This window comes from Carassius carassius, chromosome 3 (genome assembly GCF_963082965.1).
Source record: "Carassius carassius chromosome 3, fCarCar2.1, whole genome shotgun sequence".
Taxonomy (NCBI): Eukaryota; Metazoa; Chordata; class Actinopteri; order Cypriniformes; family Cyprinidae; genus Carassius; species Carassius carassius.
In genome coordinates, this window is record NC_081757.1 from 29,751,076 (window position 1) to 29,763,135 (window position 12,060).

The window sequence follows — 12,060 nt, forward strand, 5'->3', positions numbered from 1 at the left end:
TCATGTGTGATGTCTGGCTAGACTCTGAGACCAAAGCCAAATAAATTGGGTAGAACAGAGAGGAACTCTGTCAGTCACATATAAAGAGAGCAGGCAGAAGATAAAGGATATATTTCAGCTGTGCTGTCTCTGGCATTAGATTGAAAAATGCATTGTATTCTATACTTCTAATCATCTCTCTGCTTTGTTACCACCTTTGCACCTCTCGCTTTCTTGTTCCATTTCACAGAATTATATGAAGACTTTGATCTTTCTTTCATCTACAAAACACTCCAACTCAAGTAAAAGAGGGAAAACACTTTCACACACTGTACTTCACATATGTTTTGTTAACATCCATATTACAGTCAGATTTTCACAATATGTGATACGTGTAAGGGAAACAGGTCAATTTGGCTCAAAGGGAATTATTTAAGATTTTAAAGGGAATTTGAACAGAATCACTGTTTCACAGCTGATCACTGAGGCGCCCTTCGATTCACTGAACGAGCCGTTTAACATCAAATCTGCGCTGGATATTAATATCCAAAGTATAGTGAAAACAGTATCAATTAGCACTGTTATAAGATCGGCAGTTGAAGACATTAACCTGAAAGCACAAAACACAAGATACTTCTCTTTTCAGTATGAATAAGGTTTTATTAGATAAATCTAAGACATATAAACTAATCTAACACATAAGCACACGCACTCACACATTCACACAAGTTGCAGGAAGATCGAAAGTTAGGGAAAGAATGAGTTTAAGAGAATGGAAATGTGAAATCCTAAGTTTACAGCAATACGTGAAATTGCATAGACATGAACAGCCATCAATCACTTAATTAACCCTCGCATTGAGTTCCTCAATGAGGTTAAAATTATATTAGATACAGCAGTACAGATGTGAGTCTGGAGGTACTTGCATTGCCTTTGTAACGGGGGTTCCCTTTGTTGTCATTGAAAAGGGGGTTTCCCGATGTCGCTGATTGGCTGGAAGTTCAGTTGTCATTGAAGTGACGTCTTGGGAAGCCCGTGGTTGGGCGTTGGCTGAAGATGCGTGGCTGGTTGAAGTTGAACGGGCACTCGATGTTAGACTCGGAGACACAGTGTTACAAACCTTAACTCAGAACATGAAACTCTCAATGGAAAAGAAAAGAAACTAGAGTAAAAGAACAGAAGTAAAGTTTGACGAGACTAGGTAGTGTTTCTTCTCATCGTGGCTAAGTAGCAGCAGGCGTGCAGGCCGAAGAATCCAGGGTATATTTGTAGCAATAGCCAAAAATACATTGTATGGGTCAAAATGATTATTCTTTTATGCCTAAAATCATTAGGATATTAAGTAAAGATCATTTTTCATGGAGATATTTTGTAAATTTCCTACTGTAAATATATCAAAACATAATTTATGATTAGTAATATGTATTGCTAAGAACTTCATTTGGACAACTTTAAAGGGGATTTTCTCAATATTTTGATTACATATATATATATATATATATATATATATATATATATATATATATACTATTATTATAATTTTTTTTGCATTCTCATATTTCAAAATTGTCAAATAGTTGTATCTCAGCCAAATATTGTCCTATCCTAACAAACCATGCACCGATGGAAGCTTATTTATAAAGTTGATTTATTCAGCTTTCAGATGATGTATAAAACTCAATTTAGTCAATCACAATTTACTAATTATAAAATTAAAGAAGAAAAATGGCTTTAGGCAGTGCATACACAAAACAGTATGGGATGAAGCAAGCATAATAATAATAATAATAATAATAATAATAATAATAATAATAATAATAATAATAATAATAATAATAATAATAATAATAATAATACTACTACTAATAATAATAATAATAATGTCATTTTATTTATTCATTATTATCATTCTTATTATCATGATGAAAGAGAAGAAGAAGAAAAATATGGGATATGTGGCATCAAATAAATAAATGAATAAATAAATAAATAAATAAATAAAACCATAAAGCTTATTCAAACCATCTAGTCATTTATCTCAAATGGAAACGATTCCTGGTATTCAAATCCAGTGACAAACTAATCAGCCATTGTAGGTAGTCTAGGTGCTGAAGTCTATTCCAGCTAGAGGTCAGATGAGCCCCTGCTAAAGCAGAGAAGTGCCCTTCAGGTGCTTGATTGCAGATCAGTCCCAGCTGATGAGAGAGCTTCAGAAGAGATGTCAAGCACCTGGCGCTGGTTCTGAAAAGGTGTCAGGGTGCTTAATGCAGGTAGTTGTGTTCACTGCACTAAAACTAGTGTTTATTGCTATGCTGATAGCTGCCATGCTTGCCTTTGAGGAAAGGTTAAGCATATGCCTCATAACCATACACAATTTGATAATATCAATATGCCTCATAATAACAATATGACTTATTTGACTCTCTGAACATTTATCTTACAGAGCATATGCTTTTATGAATGACTGACACAGTAATGAAGACTTCCAAGCTTACATTGGTGTGTGTGTGTGTGTGTGTGTGTGTGCATTTGCGAAACTGATGATTCAGAAAAGATCCATCTGCTGTCTGACAGAGAAGTGTCCTTAGTGGAGAAACAGGTTGACAGCTACATTTTCACATAGCAAAAAATAATAATAATTCAGGACGATATAGAATTTGATATACACAATATAATGTATGGTAATGGCTCAAGGGTAGGTCTAAGTGAAACAATTAGGAGACACAAAATTTCTCTCTCTATTTTTATGCAATTTTAACAACAGAATGGCACACAAATGGATAGAAACTATTTTGCCATCATGGTCTGAATGTTTTAATAATTAATTAATAAATTATTATAATTATGTAATATGCAATTCTACACAACATTATACAATCATTATATTTTAAAAACATTTTTAATTATATGTTTAATTTTATGTTTATATAATTTTATATAAATATATTTTATTACTATATTCGTTACGTTAACATTCAATATATATATATGTACATTTACTTTGACATTTAGTCATTTAGCAGACACTTTTATACAAACTTACAAATGGGGACAATAGAAGCAATCAAAATCAACAAAAGAGCAATGAAATACATTTGCTATAACAAGTCTCAGTTAGCCTAACGTAGTACACTAAGGGCTTTTTAAATTATATAATGAATAAAAAAAAACAGAATAGAAAAAAGGGCCTCAAAATATTATTTTACTAACTTATAAATTTTAAGTTAAATTGTGCTTTGTTGGTTTAATGTCTGCTAGAATGTTAAAATATGACCAGTTGTTTAACTGTTGTTTTGTATTAGTGTAAAATGTTTAAAAATAATAATTTATTTCATATAGTGTCCATTTCATTCATTTAACATTTCATATTTGAGGTATCCAAGTTATGAGACACATTTGATTTTTATTTTTGTTTAAGTAAAGGAATAGTTACTACTTTTGCTGGTAATTGGTTACTTTTATAATGATGTAACTCAGTTACTATTTGTGAGAAGTATTCAGAAAGTTTTATCAATGAGGTCTGAGAAAGTCAGATGATCATCAATCATAACTCCAAGGTTTCTGAAGGAGTTATGGTTGATGTGCCAGGATGGTGAAATTGTGATGAAACAATGGGTTTGCTGGAACCACAAGCAGTCCTGTCTTGGCCAGGTTGAGCTGAAAGTGATGGTCCTTCATCCAGCAAGAAATATCTGTTAGACAAGCTGAGATGCAAGCAGCTATCGTCGGATCATCAGGATGGAATGAGAGGTAGATTTGAGTGTCATCAGCATAGCAGTGGTATGAAAAGCCATGTTTCTGAGAGACAGAACCTAATGATGCAATGTAGACAGAGATGAGAAGTGGTCCAAGACCTATCTGATAGATAAGACTCAAACCACTGGATTGTGGTTCCTGAGATGCCCTTTGCCAATAGGTTTGACAGGAGGATCTGGTGGTTAACCATGTCAAAAGTGGAAAAGAAGGTGGAAAGATCAAGCAAGATAGGTATTAAAGATTTTGATTCCGCTCTAAAATATTTTTAAACAATTCCAGAAATTTGTCTTAGATGGCAAAACCTATTGTGCATTATAGCTTGTATGTGAAAAGTGACACAAATGGCCACCTCCTGTTAAATAAACCCTGGCATGCTTCTTTTCTGAGGCAGCATGAAGTTCTAGTCAGAGGGAGGAAAATGAAAGCTTGTGTAACCATCAGAATTACCCTACAGATGTTATTTTAATAGTTGTAATGTTGTTATGCCTCAGGCTGCAGCCCTACTTCCCTAGCATTTAATTACTAATAGTCACTTAACACAACATCATGTATTGGCTGATGTTGAACAAATTAGAAAAGTCTGAGAGGCAGAGCTAAAGGAAAGTGTGTTGGTGATTCATTATTTAATTTTTTAAATTGCATTTTGACATTACATCAACACCTTTAAACAAATTTGCACTCGTAGACACTTTTTTTCTAGTTTTAATTTTAAAGTTCTTTAAGTCTATACATTTGGCTCAGTCCACACTTCTCTGGGCCTTGGTCGAGCTGGACCTCTATTACACACTGCTGCCGAGAAATGGCCTCATAGTCATTCAGGTTAATGCCAGTCTTTCAAAAAAATCCTGTGTAAATATCTACTTGGAATGTTTAGCTTCCCTACATTCCTCTTTTGTCAGCTTTCACACTGCCTTCGGTGTTTTTCATTAAATCATCAGTTGTGGGCTAGATATAACTTTTTAATATGTTGAGCCGTGAAGTCAGTAGGTTTTTGAATTTTCTATTGATATTCTCAAATCTCCAACAGAGACAAAGGAGGGAATTCATTATGAATGATGTGCCTCATTCTTGTTATAAATGACCCCTTGAATGTGACTGTGGTAAGTAGGTTTTTATTTCTATTAAAGATTACAGTATGTCAGGCTTTTATTAATATGTTTTGGTCGAGCTCAGGCACTTTAATATTTAATTGAATATTTATACAATTTATGGCAAGAAGTAACAGAATGGAACCTAACAATCAAAAGCTAAAGTTAGCCATTGGGGGTTTGACAGATAGGGTGCTTTCACACCTGCCTCATTTAGTTCTGTTGAATCGTACCAGAGTTTGTTTCCCCCTTTGTTTGTTTGCACCAAAGCCGGACCAAACAAATGTACCGAGACCTGCTTGAAGAGGTGGTCTCGGTACGCTTTCAAACGAACGGTGCGTTTGTGGTGAGAACGTGATCCGACCTCGAACAGACCCAACTGCAAAAAGTACTGATCATTTTTGGACTAAACCAGCTGCCGTAGTCAGCTGTGCTGTGCATTATGGGATGAGGAAGTGTTTGTTGACAGTTTGCAATTTAGCATGGCAGCTCGTGGTAAAACTTATAGTGAGGGGGTGCGGAGCCTCATAGAAATTTGGTCAGATGACCATGAGCATGTCAGAGTTAAGAAGAATTAATGCACGCCTCCGCTTGAAGTTACGAGAGGGCCTTTGCAGTGCATTAGAACGTTGTTTTCAAGCTGCATCCGTGCTTCATTATAGAAATGTATTGTTTGCATATTGTGGTGTATACAAAAAATGTAATAGATTATGGCCAGGGACAAAACCAGCCCACGCAGTCGTCTCTCCATAGTTGTGTTGTCTCTGTGTTGTTTGCTGGCTTTCCCTCTTATGTTGGAATTTTCCCGCACGTAAATTCTGACCAATCGAAAAGCAGTTTAGGAAATACGTCTTGGCCAATGAGTGATGTGGATGTATTCATGTGACTGCATTTTGGTTTGTTTCAACTGGTTAGGACCAAAGCAATCAGTGTGGTGTGAAAAGGAACCAAAAATGATGAAAAATGCTACAATGTATAATTGTTTGCCATTGGTTCGGACCAAAGGAACCGAACTAGAGATGTGAAAGCACCCTTAGATTTTTCCCTCTATTTCCTTCCTTTCCATCTGTTGTTTTTGTCATTTTCTAGACTTCCATAAACACTCGGATGTACATACTTTTTTTTTTTATATATTGCCTTTATCAACAAATAACCAATATAAAGCTGCTTTTCTGTTCTTGCAATAGACGTGAATAATGTATGATACCTGTAAAGTCCTAAAACTATCCTGTAACAAAACAAACAAATTCTGTTGGGTGGCAGTAAATAAGATGCAGGTATTTGCACTGAAAGTATGGCAGTTGTTTATTGAATTCATCTGTTTGCTATTTCCTATCTTTCTCTAAAAACTGACTATTTTTGGTTGACTTTTCAGACTATCATGTTTCGCTTTGTTCAGTCAGTCACAAAAGGTGACAATAGCTGAATGACATAATGAGACATACTGTACGAGCATGGAAAATAATACACACACACACACACACACACACACACACACACACACACACACACACACAGCTAATCAGAGGAACAACAAAGACTGTGTTCAATAATGAGTTTGCTGGGCAAACCTGGTATTTCGACAATAAGTGTACAGAAACACACATTTACACACCTACATACATACACATACGACAAATACACTATAGAGTAGAGTAAATGCATGCACAACTTATTTGGCCTTACTGGCTTTATTTCTGCACAGGCACACACACAGTACTGCCAAGGTGTTCATCAGTTTAATTAGCCATATACAACAGACGGATAGGCAGTTCATCTTTAGCTCATCTCAGCTAAAATATAGCATACTCATGCTTTTAATGCTCATTAATTAATTTTAAAGCATGTTTCTGTTTTAATGAGGTGATATATCATTTTATTTTATTAATTTGTTTTACTTACAAAGCATTGTGGTGGTATCAGATAACATCTGATAACATGTTACATGTTACAAATGATTATATACCACAATATTTGTCTTTATAAATTCTATTTTTACAAAATGTTTTTCCCCAAAGTGTCTAGGAGAACAACAAGAGCAAACCTATAAACTTTATACAATTATCTTTGAACACATATACCGCTATATAAAGTACAAGATATTTTGGATAACTCTCCTAAAATAATCATATTCATATGTCATTCCAAACCTCAATGACACTCTTTTTAGTCAAAAATTAAGATATTTTGAAGAATGTTGGCAACCAAAAAGTTTGGTTATCGACAGTTCATCTATTCCTCATCTGTACTTGCTATGAACACAATGCATATCATTACATTCCTAGCCACATTCTTAAATCAATCTGCCATTGACTTCACTTTAATATAGACTGTGGTGACACCTCACTTAGAGGTTTCTCAGTGGATCATATTGATCATTCATGTTTTAGTACACATGAACAAATGTGTGATCTGGCGAGGAAAATCTTAAAGGTGACATATCATGAAAATCTAACTTTTTCCATGCTTACTGTAAGTGCTTTAATCATGTAAAAAAAGCAAAACCCAGTACATTTCTTTTGGTAAGTCTTTCCTACAAGCTTGTAAAAAAAAAAAACATATATATATACTATATGAGCTGCTCAGATTTAGTTTCCTCCGTGATATAGAAAGAGGATCTTATTATAATATATTATATATTATTTAATATATAATAATATAATATATATTATATAAGTTTCCACCCTTGTCACCACCATTTTGTTTTTGCAAGCGACAACGGTGTACCAATTCTAACACTATGGTGAAAGTTCAAACAGAGCATGCTATCTGTTCTTTCTTTGGCTGCACTGACGAGCACAGAACACTATTTAGAGTCCCAGCCTCAGAGGAGACAAGAGAACAGTGGATTTATTGATTTTTTTACTGTTTTATTATGCTGCTGACACAAAGATCTAATAAAAACATGCAATTTTTTCCCCAGCTGTTTACCTTCACAGACATAACCAACTGTTTTTGTAACTCATGTGCATTTTTTACCATGTGTTTAATGTGTGTATTTGACGGTTTAATCTCAATAAGTAAAGAAACAGAACTTAGGTAATCAGTCACGCGCTGTTTGACAGCCACATTCTGTGCACATGCTTTGGATGTGTGCACTCAGAAAACCATATATTAGAAGTCTAAATTAATATGGTTTAATGTTAATTTCAGTAACTTATTTCTAAATCATCTTTGAAGTAATTGCATATGATTAATCTTCTCTTATCACTTCACTCCAGGTGTCCTTCCATATTGATTGAAGGGCTTCATATGGTTGCCATGACAACAATGTCAAATGATGTCCGGCTCAGAGGGTTCTCTCGCCTCATCAGAGCCCACAACAGCCCGCATATAATGAAGACACACAAATGCTTTATTGTTGTAAACGCTGGGTGTTTTGTCATCTCTTTCTTAATGTATTATTCATTTCTGTCAGCTTCCCAACAAGCGTATGTACTGCATGCTCAAACGGCATTGTCTGCTTGTATAAAATTAATCAAAACTTTTAATAAAAAAAACTACTGGAGCATTCAATTTTGATAACAGTTTATTTTGCATTTGCTGAGCTCTCAGCTCTCTCTGACTATCAGCAATTCAAACCCATGTACCCATCGCAAATCCCCATATCAAAATGAATGATTGGAGACTTCCCTCTGTGCATTCCCCTTACTTGAAAACAACTGATAAATAAGTTCTGTTGAGTGAAATGTAATATACATGCACATATATATATATATATATATATATATATATATATATATATATATATTTTATACCCAAGGTTATCCTGTTTAAATCAATGTGATAAGTTAGTTAAAGATAATGTAAAATTAATCAAAAAGTAGTCTGATCATATTATCAAAGTGCGTAATGGATTATGTTACTAATTAAAGTTTTCGGCATGATGTCCAATTTGGAATCAGTAACAGATAACAATTTGAATACTTCCAACGAACACTTAAAAACAGCATTGCAAAGTTGTGTGGTTGGAAGTACAAGTATTGTCAATATGACAACGCATTTCGCAAAATAAGCAAGCTAACAGATTGTGCAATCTAAACATTTCATTCTAACTTCATGTACTCAACTATATGTCCTTCCAAATTTGTATCTTCTACAGAACATGAAAGAAGATATTGAGGTTTAGTAAATTATGTCAGGATGTTAATATTTGTGTGACTTATCACTTTCAGAATGAAAATGACTTGGTTGTTATTTTTCCGGTATAAATGGCATGACATCTTGATTGTTTTCAAATGTGTATCTCAGTCAACAATTAACCTGGATGAAGATCATAGTATTCAATACAGTTAAAAAAAGCTTAGTCTAACTGCAGACTGAATGGTCAGCTTCACTAAAACTGATTAATATACTGGATGTTTGTGTATGTGTTGGAGTTGGTTTGTTGAGTTTGGCATAGTACATATAATTGAGTGTTGCTGTCAGAAAAGATTTCATGTCTTTTAGAACACACATCAGTCATGATTAATTGGCTGACAGCCTGGATTTTAATATGGAACTGCAGAGATATGTGTGTTTGGGAGTGTGTGTTGCTTAAGGTAACTTGTGCAGCTGATACGAGTATCTGTAAGAACCATTAACCTAATCTCTGAGCCACAGACAAGCCCCTTGACACAGAGATGAAGGGATGCAAGAGAGAGAGAGAGATGCAGCAATGTTCAGATGTTCAGTAACCACCATACTAGTATTATTGCTTTGGCTGTATTATGTACACTGTGCAGTTATTTTATTTTATTTTTTACACAAAGTTATATAACTTTATAATAAAAAAGGAATAGATATAATAAAAATAGACGCCACTTTTTAACTAAACATAATGAGTTCAGATGACAACAAATACAGCATACTATTTATTTTAACCATTTATTATTACATACTATTTCACATTCCATCTGTTTATTAAATCATGACATACACTGTTCTTAAGTCCATGATTGTACTGCACGTTAGTGTCTATTTCACCTTGTTCACAAACAGAAAGCTTCTTGGTTTGAAGGTGACTTGTGTGTGAGTTGTGCTTCATACACCTCTTCAGTATTGTCTTTTTTTGTGTGTGTATGACTACGTACACTTTTCATGTATGGAATCTAGTCAAGTATGGAATCTCCAGTTCACATTCAGTCACACATGCACAAAAAAACAATTAGCAAATGTCTACTATTCAATTTAATTCCAATAAAATGTGTCTATGTGCTTACAAATGTGAAAACCAACACTCTCCCTCCCGTCCCCTAGACAATAAACTCACCAAATGCAAATCGAAAACAGGGAATGTGTTTTATAAAGTGATGCCGTTGTTGACATAGTGACATTTTAACACTCTTTTCTCTCCTTTCAATAACATCAATATTTTCCTACGGCCTCTTTGCACTTGTGCATCGATCATTTACTGTAAACAAGGAAAGTGATTAAAATGGCAAGCTCTGTTAAACAGCTGTCTGTGGTGTGTTGTTTATAATGAGTGTATGTCTGCGCATGTGTTTGTGTAACTATGCCCTTGTCGGTCAATGGCACTTAATGAATATCAGTAATTATGAAAAACACTGGGTTTAATCCCAGTTGGCATGTTGAAGCCTCGCACTTGCTTCTTGTTGCACTTGTGTAGCATACAGTATGTGTGTGTGGGTGTGTGTATAAGCTCAAAATTAAAATGAGATGATCACATGACAAAACAGCTAACAGAATGATGCTTTCCCCTGTAGGGTTTGCATTGTGTGTGTGTGTGTGTGTGTGAGAGAGAGTAAGTGCATGACCTTGTTTACAGTCTTTTCTTTCTACCTCTCTCATTAAGAAATGTCATTTCTCATAATGTCTCTCAGAGGGTTTCTGGTCATTTGTTTCTTGAAGGTTGATGGGCATCAGAACTGCATTTCTTGAATATGAGAGCCTACATGGCCCGATATATGGATGTACTCACATGTTTTATCTGTGTGTGTGTGTTTGTGTGTGTCGGTATGTACCATGCTCATGTGCACAGGACCACACATGTACAGCTGTGAAAATAATGTCTATTTTTGGTGCCAATGGCCCCTCAGGATATTGAGCACCACATAATGGTGCTCCTTTCAAGCAATATAACCTTAGCCTAAGGATCCTTTCTCCCCAGGCAAATTTTGGTTCTGTACATATAGTCATAGCCAGATAAAAAAAGAGAGATGTAAAACACATGGCTTTATGTACTTGTCTGTCTTATGATACTATATCCTTCTGCTTAATTTGATAAAAACATTATCAGTCGTTTCTCACTACTGATCTCATTTGTATCACACAATTGGACTCAGCAGACTGTGGGAGCTCAGTGGGGATAAGCTCGATGTTAGCCTCCTGTGTTTCTACATAAATATCAGTGTTGCCAATCAATTAAACAATTAAACAGAATGTAGAATAGAATGTATTACATTATATGCTAATTGATTTAGCTAATTAATTTTAATTAATTGCATATATTAATGTTTAAAGACCCCAGATAATGATCATTTAGTTCACCAAAAAACTTATAATTTACTCACCTTTATGTTGTTGCAAACCCATAGAAATTTGGTTAATCTTCGAAACACAATTTATGATAACAATATTCTTTCTCTCTCTCTCTCTCTCTCTCTCTCTCTCTGTCCACTGGGAGTCCAGGTAACCAAAACTTTGGTCTCAACTCAAAACAACACAGTCTTGCTGAACTAACAAACCTTGCTCTGAGACATGACATACAAACCCACAAAAACACACACTACAACTCAGTCTTACACACTGATGAGATAAATATATATTAAAAAAATACTCAAAAAAAACAAACAGTCATATGTGCTTGTGGTACTCCCCAAGAGAGTTATTCCTTAATTCAATGTAATGTAGAGTACAGTACATCAAACAACAACAACAACAAAAAATATTCTGCCCCATCATGGTCAAGTCAAGTCAAGTCTGCTTTATTGTCAATTCTTTCACACGTACAGCACATACATACAGAGAATTGAAATTGCGTTAATCTCAGACCCTTGGTGCATACAGATAACACTAACAGTAGAGCATAAAAATGCAGATAGATAAAGATTACATATAAAATACAACTATACAATAAGGGCATGTTAGAAAAAAATCTATTAATTAAAAATAAAAATAAAATACAGTTAAATAAAGCAGCACAAGGCACATAGCAGATAAAGTGTAAACCAGTGAAGGAAACAAACAGTGCAGATAAACTGATTGTAGTGAAAAAAAAGCATATCCAGACTGATTT